The 12,204-nt window shown below is 31.5% G+C and overlaps 1 long non-coding RNA gene across 1 annotated transcript; it reads right to left on the bottom strand.

Annotated features, from left to right (window-relative positions):
* Nucleotides 1-5,894: 5,894 nt before the first annotated feature.
* LOC126734138 (uncharacterized) lies at nt 5,895-11,994 on the bottom strand. Its single transcript, XR_007659990.1, has 3 exons — nt 6,436-11,994; nt 6,268-6,349; nt 5,895-6,030 (listed from the first exon to the last, which is right to left on the bottom strand). It is a non-coding gene; the product is annotated as an uncharacterized LOC126734138 (long non-coding RNA).
* Nucleotides 11,995-12,204: the final 210 nt, after the last annotated feature.

The following is a 12,204-nucleotide window of genomic DNA, read 5'->3' on the forward strand; positions in this document are numbered from 1 at the left end:
CCACATACACAGTATGTTAAATATATAAAGAAATAATAATTATTAATAATTATAATTAATAACAATTTAATACTTTAATTCTTTATTTATCCAATACTTTAATTTATAATTTAATTATACTTATACTTCAATAAAATATAAGCGCCACCTGTTTTACCCCAGATGGATAAAAAAATCCCGATGACCAAGAAAACAGGAAATTACTAAAATCACTATACCTATAAACCTGAAAGAAAATCTCACAAGGAAGAACAGACAGGGAGATTTATAAATACAATTAGTTATATTGACCCTTAATATTATGTACAAGTGTTATAGTGTAATTAATAAATTAACAATAAAATAAATATTAACCTTTTACTTTGGCTATTAAATTATATGCTATTAAATTACAGCTTTATTGTGAGAGCACCTTAAAACTCATATGTCTCACACCAAAAGTCCCTTGTCTAACTTAGAAAGTTAGGTTATCTTTAAAAAATCAAAATAAACATAAAAAAAGCTTTAGTTCTAAGATACCTTTAAGTGAATCTATCTTAAAAGAAAAGTTAATAATCAAACTTATTACTTTAAAAACAAGTTATGTTGCCCGTCCTGAATGTAGTGTCTATATCAAGGCTAACAACTCATATTATGTTGTTTGGGGCTAAAAGTTCGCGTGAGTACTTTCGTAATCGAAATAGGCCTATTTATCCAGTTTACAAGGAGATCTATACGGTCCATTTCAATAAAATTACTAATATGCACCTAGTTATTCTGAAACTATTCAAAACAACAGTGAAGTAGTGAAATCTAATAATGAGAGTGATGAACAATGTAATTTTGAGGTTAGTATTTAGTATAATATACTACAGTAAAGCTAATAAATGTTACATACATCATGTTAAATACATCACAAACATTGATCAAACCTGGCTCCAAAAGGGCTGCCTGATTGAGATGGAGGACCTGGGTGGATCGGTTTAACAGTGAATGTCAATGTAGATGTTGTGGACGTTACTGGAGTAGATCAGTGGAGATTTTTTTTACCTCTCATAATAGTGGATAAAGACCATACCGGGAAGAAAAGAAAAAAAAAGCCTGAAATTGGAAGAATACCCAGATTGAGGAATCGCCAATAGAGTAAGTAGATATAAGCATTGATGGTTAAACTTAACGGTATGCTTGAGTCTACTTATATAAAAATACATGTGTAATATGTAGAGTATCATAAACCAAGATGCCAAATTAAAATATTAGGACTTACCAATTACATTGGTCTTTTCTCGGGAACACAAAACTGGACACTTAAACAAAGAACCTTGAAAAAGTTGTGATTTAACTACACCACTTATAATCCTGCACTATTGAGGAAAAATCGGCAAAAATACCAAGAAACAACCTTCTTCAAAGGCTTGTTCTTCAAGACTCCTAGAGGTCAAAGATTTTCGCGCCAGAAATGGTTTTAGTAGGGATATAGGAGAATGAGCTGGGATCTTATTGGCTAGGATATGACTTCTGACATTAGTAAAATCAAAACAATTAAAAAAATTAATATTATGATTAATAATTTGAGTTTCATCATAAGAGTTGAAAATTATTGATATCAGAAATAGAATTAATACTGAAATGATAACTGTTTATTTTATTAACTTTAGCACCAGAATAACTTAGAAATTTCCTCTTAAAGTTAGTATATAATCCAGCTATGCTTTCCTAACATTTTGGATTTATCCTATTTTCTTATTCTTTATGTATCTGAAGAAAATAAACTGTAACAAGTAATCGTAGACAAGCTCGGAAAAATACGATTAATCTTTAAATTTTCTTCTAGAACGGAAACCTGTATTGTAAGAGAAGGGGAATACGATGAAGCAACAGTGAGTGATAAACGTACACGCTTATTAGACAATAAACATTATTGTATAGTATATAATTATTGTGAAATAAATAATTTTGTTGTTTATCAATTATTTTAATGCATCATCAAAATAATGCAACATATAGTTGAATCAATGGATCTTTGCGTTTACGTCATCACATGTTCAAGGTTGATGTTTATATGAATCAATCAGTTGTCAAACCAGCATCAGTGGCGGCGGCATTTAATTTTTAAACTTAAAAAAAAAAATAGGTTTTTATGCTCAATTTCCGTGGCGGCGATTTTCGCCAGAGATAAAATCTGCGATTCTTTGAAATTTGTTTTTAGTATATTGTCACTTTTAGGGCAGCTAATTTATTTATAGCTATTTGCTGTCTATTTCAACCTGCTGTTCTTTATTACTGGTAGAATATTTCTTTAAATTACTCACGTCTTTTCTACTTATAAATGCAATAGGTACTTCATAGAATTTTTTGAGATACATATTTATTTTTAATTCCAAGTTTTTGACATAAGGTACTTCATACACAGTGTCTTTTAGGACCTCATAAAAGTTATCATAAGATTTTTTTTTACTTCACAATAAAATATTAATAACAATTTTTAATAAAGAAAGATTTTCATCGAAAATAGACAGTATACATATTATATAACGATAAATTTCCATGAACTTTATTCCTTTAAAGCTCATGAAAAGCTTTAACACTTTGTATAAAGGTTTGAGACATAATTATAATGTTTTCATGAGCGTTTTAAACCATTATTATTTACTTTATTGCAGTCCTATTTCTAAAAACAAGTTATTGACAAAAAAAAAACAAAAAATGAATCGTTTGTACCTCCATTCAAATTTTTCTTTTTTTTTTACAAACAAGAGATTTAGTTAATAAGAGATACTTATTATGATAATATGCTAAAAGAAATGGAGCAACCCGTATATTATACCGTAACCCAAATATTCTTACACCAAAACATTTTTTTCAAAACAAGTTTTTTCTCATTGAACAAAAAAATATCAAAGTTTAAGATAGAAAATTCAGTTATGAGTAATCACTGTCACTATCTTCTGAGCTAGTTTCACTGTTTAAACTAATCAGAATTTGGGGTATCTCTTCAATAATGACTTCCCTATCATACCAGTCCTTGATTATTTTTTCAGTGTGGCAAACCTTAGCGTTCCATACTTCTGGTGTACATTTCTCTAATGATTTTTTCCACATATCCAGTACATTTTCATTTTTATGCATCCATTTTCACCAATATGGGTATTGTAAACATTTTTGGCATCTGCCCAAATCATCTCAATCGCATTAAATTGACAATAATAGGGTGGCAATCTTAAAACTTCATGTCCATTTTCTTGCAATATTTCATCTATTTTATATTGCTTTGGCCTTTTGTACATTTTTGCTATGCTTAATAACTCAGGCTTAAACATTTCTCTATTGTATGGTATATTATTTTTCACTAACCACTCAGCAATTTCTTGTTTTTTCCATGAGGATGAAGGTTGCTTTTCTAGCTGGACAGAATGGTACGGAGCATTATCCATTATAATTAATGAAGGTTCCTCTAGATTTGGGATCAACTGATTTTCAACCCACTTCGTAAATAGTTCGTGGTTCATTTCTCCATGATAATCCAATGTTTTAGATTTAGAGGCAAAAATTAAACTGGCATTTTTAATAAATCCTCCACTATGTCCAGCATGCAACACAATAAAACGTTTTCCATCAAAACCGCCTGGCTTACGAACACTCTTAACACTATTGTCTTGCCATGATCTCATCTTGCTGCATTTAGAAAAGATCCAAGTTTTATCCAAAAACACAAGTTGACGTGCAAATGGTGAGTTTTTGTTTTCCATATATTTTCTGAAAAAAGCTGCCCTCATTGAAGATATATTGGTTGTCTCCATTAATGCACGTCTGTTATCATCCTTAAGGTATTTAAATCCCAGGTTAAAGAGGAGTGTTCGAAGGCTTCCATAACTAATGTGAAGAATTTCTTTTCGATTTAGCTCTTCCTTTAGCATATGAATTGTAACTTGTTTTTCTGAAAAGATAAAATAAAATGTTTAGCTATAAAATAATGCAGTGTAATAATGTTGTACTTACTTTGTGCATACATGTCATACAATGTACTACGAACATCCATTTTTGTAAATTCATTAAGATCTTGAGTTTTTTCCTTCCTCCGTGGCCGGTCCTTGCCTGGTGTTGAGGGCAACTCATTTCGGTCTTTGGAAATTTTTATGCTTGATACTGTTCGAAGGCTTATCTTCAAAGCATCAGCAACTCTCTGCAAAGTTCAAATATTTATTTACTAAAATAAAAAAATTTAACTATATTTATAATGTTCATTATTACTATAACTTATATTTTTTATTATAAGGCTATGTCTATCCATCCTCATTATAGCATATTTCATAATAATTAAATTTTTTGAGTCTATTTAGTATATTGAAATTCTAGGATTTTTTACAATTCAGTTTTAGGTTTAAAATTCACATGTTTATCAAATTTAATTCCACAATGAATAGTGTGGTAGACATTTCCTAATTATTAATAAAAAATTAAAATAATATTTACCTCTTGGATAGCATTTAAAGAAATTAGGGGTCCCTTATTATCTTTTCAGACGTAAAGTACGAGATTAAATTTCCAACAAGCATACGAGCTTGAGAATTCAAGCGTTTTCCAGGCATTCGAATGTTAGGTTAAATACCGAATGGCACAAAATAAGTTCTCAAAAGAACTGTTTGTAAAACAGAAAAAGGTTTGGCAAAAAACTATTTCAATAGACTTTCAACCAAACACAAAACACAACGATGAACAGTAAATAAGAAAACAAAACAAATCAAATTTCTCTAAAACTCTTTGGCAAGGCAAAGCAAAGTCGAGAACATAAACAAACATGGTTGCTTGTGGTTGCATACGAAGATCTAAGATGTACAAAGAACTTTCCACAAAATGTACTAAACATGAGGTGTTATTACAGAAAATTCTAAATTAAAACTTGTTTTGTTTACAAGCCGTGGTTTCCTTTCTTCATTAGAAGAAAACAAGTTATTTTTTTAATATCCAAACATAAAACATATATTATACCAGTATAGTTCTATATAAAAAATGTATTATATTTAGTACATTTTTGCGAAAACGGGGGGCCAATGATGTTAAAAGTTTATCATACGACCTTATTATACCTGACTTATTATATACTTATTATTATACCCTTACTTATTATACCCGACGGGGAGCCAATGATGTTAAAAGTTTATCATAGACATGCGATCGAATGTCCTTGTCTAACTCATAACTGTCGCTCCGACCGTAGGTCGAGTATTTTGAAGACTTACGTTCTGTGCTCTTTCTCATTTGATTTATCTAAATTAGAAAGAGGGCGGATGAGAAACAATTGTGTTGAGTTGAATGATAGTTTAGTGACGTGAACGCAAAGATCCATTGATCCAACTATAGAGGTTAAGAGTAACGTAAAGGTTATCAAATGTTTAACGAATAAAGACATAACCGATTAAAGTTTTCGATATTATCAAAAATAAATGTACTTGATAAATCATCAAAGATAAATGTACTAAGCAAAATTCATATTTTTTTATATACCTCGTATAAGACTAGACAAAATTTATATCTGATGGTTGCATTTTTGGTTTTGGATCAAGCAGAACTTTTTATAAAGAATATTTTTTTAATTAATAATAAAAAAGTTTTTCGTATGGTGCGAACTTGACTGAACTGACTGTATGGCGAAACTAACGGTTTTGTTAAAATAATTAACACTTTATTTTTAACTTTTCTGATAAGCAGTTGGGGTTATCAAAAATGAAAGTGATTGAATTATAGTGACATGAATGTGACTATATTTATTAAAAATTTTACGTTTTATAAAAAACAGTGTTATCATTTTCATATTTTATTTCAGATGAAAGTTTAAATAAATAATACTTATAGATTGCACATATTAACATTTAACACATATTCTACTTCAGTAATCTTCAAATTTACTTAAAAAGGGCGCAATTGAAGTGGTATCTTGACAGTCTGGAAGCATTTTTCCTCTAAATTTTACGCAAGCATCTGCACAGAATTGTCCTTCAAAATATGGGCCAAACATCTTTTTACATTGAGCACAATTTCTAATGCAAACCCCTAAAACAAATAAAACATTACTATGCTTTAGGTTTTAAAATGCAGTATGGTTTCGACCTATTATTTACAAATACTGTAATACTTTTTTAAAAATGAAATAATAAAAACCAATTATTCTTAATGTTATATTTAAGTACACTTTTTAATTCGGAGCTGATTACTAAAATTATATGTTGTCACATTCCAAGCATGGATAATGAAACAAAAGGTTTGGCTTATTAATAAAGAAATTCTTACCAATCATATTTGCATCCGTGTAAACAATTGTTATAAAAATCATGAAGAAAAACAATAAAAAGGGCGTTTTACAAACAGGCATCTAAAAAATAAAAAAACTGTATAACAAATTGTACATTCTCCATATAACTAACTCTATAAATAGGCTAACATACCGCAGATACTTACAATTGCTGCAAAAAAACGGGTGTCTACTTAATGAGACTACACTAAAGTGCTAAAATACGCTTAAAAGACCTGAAATTACTTATTTACTGTAGTAAATATTGTGCTAAGTTAGAATCTATATCCTGGCTTATATATGTTGGTTCCATTAAGAGAAACCGCAGGGAAGAATTGAGAATAGTTCAGCCTAATAAAGTTATCCCTTTCGGAGAGATTTATTTCTACTAAACCAACTTAAGCTATTCGCAGATAAGATAATTTATAAAATGCCTTTCTGGAAATGTCCAACAAACCATATTAAATTATATACAGGATTTAAGTGAGTAACTTTAGTAATACCGCTAACATTGTCATCTTTATAATGGTAAGCATTGCAGATTAACATAATTTAATAGCATCTTTGTAGAAATTAAATTTAGCTAAAAGCTGTCCTGCTAATAAATCGAAATTAATAACACTTGTCAGGGCCTAAATTCTTGAGAGGGCGTATTATAATACTTCCAGTTATTTTTATTTGATTTTAATATATGTACAACATCTTGTCAGGATGTATTACAACAATAAACTTGTAAACAGTAAACTTTTAAACAGTAGCAAAAACGATAAATGTACTTACAGTAAGTAACTTGTGGTGTATATTTGGAACATGTAATAAGACAGAATGATAGATGTATTACTTACGTCAGGATTCGAGATTATTGATATGAAATGATACGATACTACATACCTAAAAAGTAAAAGGTACCTGTGAGCAAATATTTTACCCTAGTTATTGTGATTGTTAAATAAAAGTAAAATACGTTCACACAAGGCCGATTCAAATTTATAGCACTTGTACACAATACCATAAAACTATCAATAAGACTAACATCCTTCAAATTATAGACATCAGTAGACCTTGTTAAAGAGTTGTTCTCCAATCCAGGCAGAACAAAACCTGATGTCCTGCATTAGTAATCGAGTTGATGAGATAGTGCTAGCAAGCACTCCACAAAACAACACACTGATTTAATGGCCAATTACACAGTCTACAAAATAATCCCAGGTGCCACAACACTCGGAGTTGCACTAGTGCCACACACCTACTTACACTAGCTAGCGCTGTTTTACGTACCAAGGTATCAGGTCACTACACCTAGCACGGAAGGATGCGCATTTAAATATTACTTTCTTTATACTGATAATGATTTAAATAGTGGGAAAAACATAAGGTAAGACAATGCTCAGTGAAAACTCTCACCTTTGTAATTTGACAAGTTTGATTGTCCAATAAAGGCACTAACCACAACACTAGGGAAAAGTTACGGGAGAACAAGTGGGCACTGCTGCACGACTGTTTTCAAGTAAAATTACCGTCGAACTGAATTCTAAAAAGGATCATATTAGAAATATCCCTTAAAAGAATTCTGGTAAACATCTGTCATCGCCTATGTTTTTGAGAACTTGTAAATACCAACATTCCCACACACTATAGTGTGCTATTTCTGTCTATTTTGTTATCTCCGAAAACCTCTTAAAACCATATAACTTAAAGATTCTCACAGATCGTCCTTACCTTCCATAAGAGAAGTGCAATTATCGATAACTCACAGAGGTGTTGCCACACTGCAGAAACGATTGCATCGCAATTTATATAGGGTGTTACGTATGTAAAATAATGTGATATACATGGAGCAACATATTTTATGATATTTTTGCCATTTGTTTTTTCACCTCTAAGAGAGGGGAGGGTCAATTTCTTATTTTAAATAGAATGATGTACGGCAAATATGAAGCCTGTTTCGGACCTGTTTATAATATATGTTTAATTAATTAAATCAAGGTTATTTTAATCCTAATTATTTATCAAGTTATCAAGAACAGACTGTAAAAAAAAATATAAATTATTATTGCTTCAGTCACCACACTGAAATAAGGTGATCCTTCTGTTTTCAACACACACCCTTAGTGACTATGTAATGAGCGAAATAAAATAGAACCAAAATAAGAAGAGACACAATTTAACGCAAAAGGAAAATATGACTCGACTTACCCTAGTAATAAATGAAGTATAGGATGTTGATATAAGGAACAACCCAATCAGCTTTTATTAAATCGACAAAGACGTGATGTACTTCGGTATTATCTCACATGAGATTTAGTTACCAGTGATTGCTGTTGTACTACTGCTTTCCGGTACTGCACACATGTTCCGTATTTTAAGTATTTGGCGGATGATCTTGGTCAAATAGCTCAGTCCTCTCGCCCCGAGGGGTCCATAAGGTAAAGTAGGATAAAAGAGCAAGGCTTTATGGAAGGAACATTGGCGTAAGATAGTAAGGAAATGTAAGATAGGTCGAGTTTAAGTATTAACAATTTACCAAGAAACCTCGTATGTTATACCGGGTGAACTTTTATATGCAAAATCAATGTAAATAAACCAAAATTAACAAAGTATTACCGAACTAATTATTAAATTTCTTAAACTTTGAAGAAAACTTATGTTAACTAAAAATAAGTAAAATTAGCAAAAAAATAACAAAAGGAAAGAGAACGAAACAAAACCTGTATGCAAAAAATATATATCCATCTACTAGTTACCTTTTAATTGCGGAATTATGACTATAAATAATTACAATAATAAAAATTGGTCTGGTAAATCTTCTGAGTCGTAGGAGTAGTAGCCATTACTTTATCCATCATAAATCCACATGAAAAAAAATCAAGGAAGTCAAATCTCGCGAACAAGCAGGGCAGTTGATAGGACCACCTGGACCAAGCAAACAAAAGTCTACTTTTCAAAAATTTAATTTCAATAATTACCCTTTCATTTAAATACTTACACCTGTTCATTTAAATTATCCTTATTAACTTTATCCTCAAAAATACCATACCATACAAAAGACCAAGGATTCTTATTTAGTATCGTTCTTATTCAGTGACGATTATTAGCCGTCGTGTAATTTAGATTGTTTGTTTATCTTTTAGAAAAACAAACAATAAAAACTGAATATGACCTCATTAAAATAAATTGAAGCTCTTGATGAAGTGTAAGGAAAGGAGAAGGAGGAAACTTATTCCTGTTCAAAATTGCTATAATTGATGTTTGACTAATTTCAGCATCTAAAGAAAGCCTATTTGAGGATTAATAGCTACCGTTCCTAAAATATCAACTGCCTTATTTTTATTTGTGTGGGGTTTAATCCGATGGTTCTAGTTGACTATAGGTATCTCCGATCTTTAACATTTTTAAATGTGAAATAGTAAGCTAATCTTCTTTGGAATATTTTAGGCAAAAAATAGGAGGATGAATAATACTTTCTTTAATGAAATGATAAAAAAAGAAAAAAAATTAAAATGCGCTACAAGTATTTTGTAGCTGGTGATGAGAGTGAACTAAGAACCCTGCGCATGGAGGTAAGTAAAACTCATTAGAGACGAGTTCGGACATTTGAAAGTGACACTTGTTAGCGCGACGCGACTATTTCTATCGGGTGTGACTTAATGTAGGACAGGATTACCGCTTTAATAATAATATTGTTTTTGCATGATGTCTGCAACCTACATTTATTTTTCATTCTGATTTGTTTTTATTAAATAAAGCATCAAAAATTCATAGTTTTATTATGCCGGATGATTATGCTTTTATAAAAGTTAGTAAAAACGTGATCAGATGTAAAATAAAAACGAAAGAAGAAGTAGATGTAAGTATATTTTACGCAATCTCCTCTTGGAGGTCTTCCTGTAGGTTGCATTATTTCTACATCGGAAAAAACTGAAATTTTTAGGGCAGCGTTATACAATTTAATAGAAATAATGCCTACTAAAATTAACCCTAGTGTATTAATAACAGACGATGACCTAAAGGAATGCACCGTCACTAACACTGATCAACGGCATGTGAATGCAGAAAGCAACGGGAAACGATTGCATTAAAGATCAATTTTCCAACTTCAAACTCGAATTTCTCGGAAAAAAAGACTTGATCCAAAAATTAGATTAACAAAACAGAATGTGAAAAATGGTCAAAAGGCCAAAAAGTTATAAATAGCAACATGGAACGTCGTTTGAAGAAGGCAAGGCTCATAACACTATCGAAGAAAATCAGAGGCTTCAAATCAGTCTCATAGGAATTAGTGAAATGCGCTGGCCAGACTCGGGCAAATGCGAACAACTCGGGCAAATGATTGATTATTCAAGTATCACGCAACTGACTGATTTTATAAAGTAGTTTTTGTAGCTATTACAAGCAAAGGATACTGGACGTAATTATTAGAAAGGGGCAAAAAATATCCGTTCAGCCTACGCATTCCGCGCACAGTACGTCGAGAGCAATGTAGGATTGGGAGCAATAAAATTTGCAAAATATTCTTAAGTCTCGTTACTGTAGCGGAACGACCTCTACTTTTGCTATAGTTTGTTCTATTAGAATATCGGGCGTCTTAAATATTTTCTTTATTTGTGGAAATGTATCACATTCTTTAAAGCCTACATTTCTACTCGGAGTAGTCCAGGGCCGAGCCGTGCCGGGGGTGCAAGGGGTGCGCCGCACCCGGGCGGCGCTCATTTGGGGCGGTAAAATATCCGAAAAATAAAATAAAAAAGCGCCAAGTAATGAAGAAAAAAATTATGAATAACAAAAATTTATAAAATTTAAAACTTATAATTAAGGCGCCAACAGAATACAATGTTTACTGAAACCGAGCACTGTTCCCCGAATCGTTGCTACAATAATAATAATCTATATAGATAAATAAATAGGTACCAGGACCAGGTGATAAAAACAATAGCACCGCAATTATTATGGTGGGTTTAGCCAGGGCGGCGCCGGCGCCGCTGCCGGTGCTGATGATGTTATAAGGGCGGCGTAATTAAGAGAGCCGCGTAAAGTACCACCAATAGTAATTCCTCGAAATTTATTTCTCGCAGAATTTCAATACTTTTGCGTAATAAATAATATGTATTTTGGAGCTGCAGAAATAAGCGGGGGTGTAATGTTTAGAAATTCCCACCCTTTTGTTTTTAATTTATTTTAATTTGCGAGTTTTAAAGCGACTTGTTGATTAGTGTTTATTTTTAATACATTTTATATAAAAATTGTGTTTGTGTTGTTAACGGTAAGTTTAAAATATTTTATTAATATCTTCCAAATATTTAGAACTTCATACCTTAAGCAATTTTTCATTGAAAAAAGTAATGTCTGATTTTTGTGCCAATTCTAAAAAAAATATTTGTTGATTTAGATAGCTGATGGTCGAAAGAGGCATTCTGGTTCCCAATACCGAAAAAGGAAGCTAGAAAAGGAGGAAGATGACAGGCGGTTAGCAGGTTCGTTAAAAAAGTTTTTTGCGTCATCAACGAACCCACAACCGGCACAACCTCAACCTTCAACAAGCCAAAGGCCGGATATTCAACCTTTGACGTCAACTGAAGCCGATGCCGATGTAGAACAACCAAATGATGGAGATCAACAACCATTAGGAGATGAACTGAAACAAGATGATCACTCGACGAATACGCCAGCAAATACGCAAACTGAGAACATTGAAGCTATTCAGATAAATGAAGAACGATTTAAAGAGCCAGCATATTGGCTCGAAATATTAACGGATAATATTAGATTATTGATTTTAGGAATAGAACCTGTTCAAATTAAAAATATTATTTATCCCATTAATAATTTAAATAGATGTTTTAGCGCTGCTTACTTTGAAAAAAGATTAACTAACAATGAAAAAGTTCCTAGAACCTGGCTTATTTACTCAAAATCTAAAGATTTAGTGTACTGTTTTC

The sequence above is a fragment of the Anthonomus grandis genome, chromosome 3 (assembly GCF_022605725.1).
Source record: "Anthonomus grandis grandis chromosome 3, icAntGran1.3, whole genome shotgun sequence".
Taxonomy (NCBI): domain Eukaryota; kingdom Metazoa; phylum Arthropoda; class Insecta; order Coleoptera; family Curculionidae; genus Anthonomus; species Anthonomus grandis.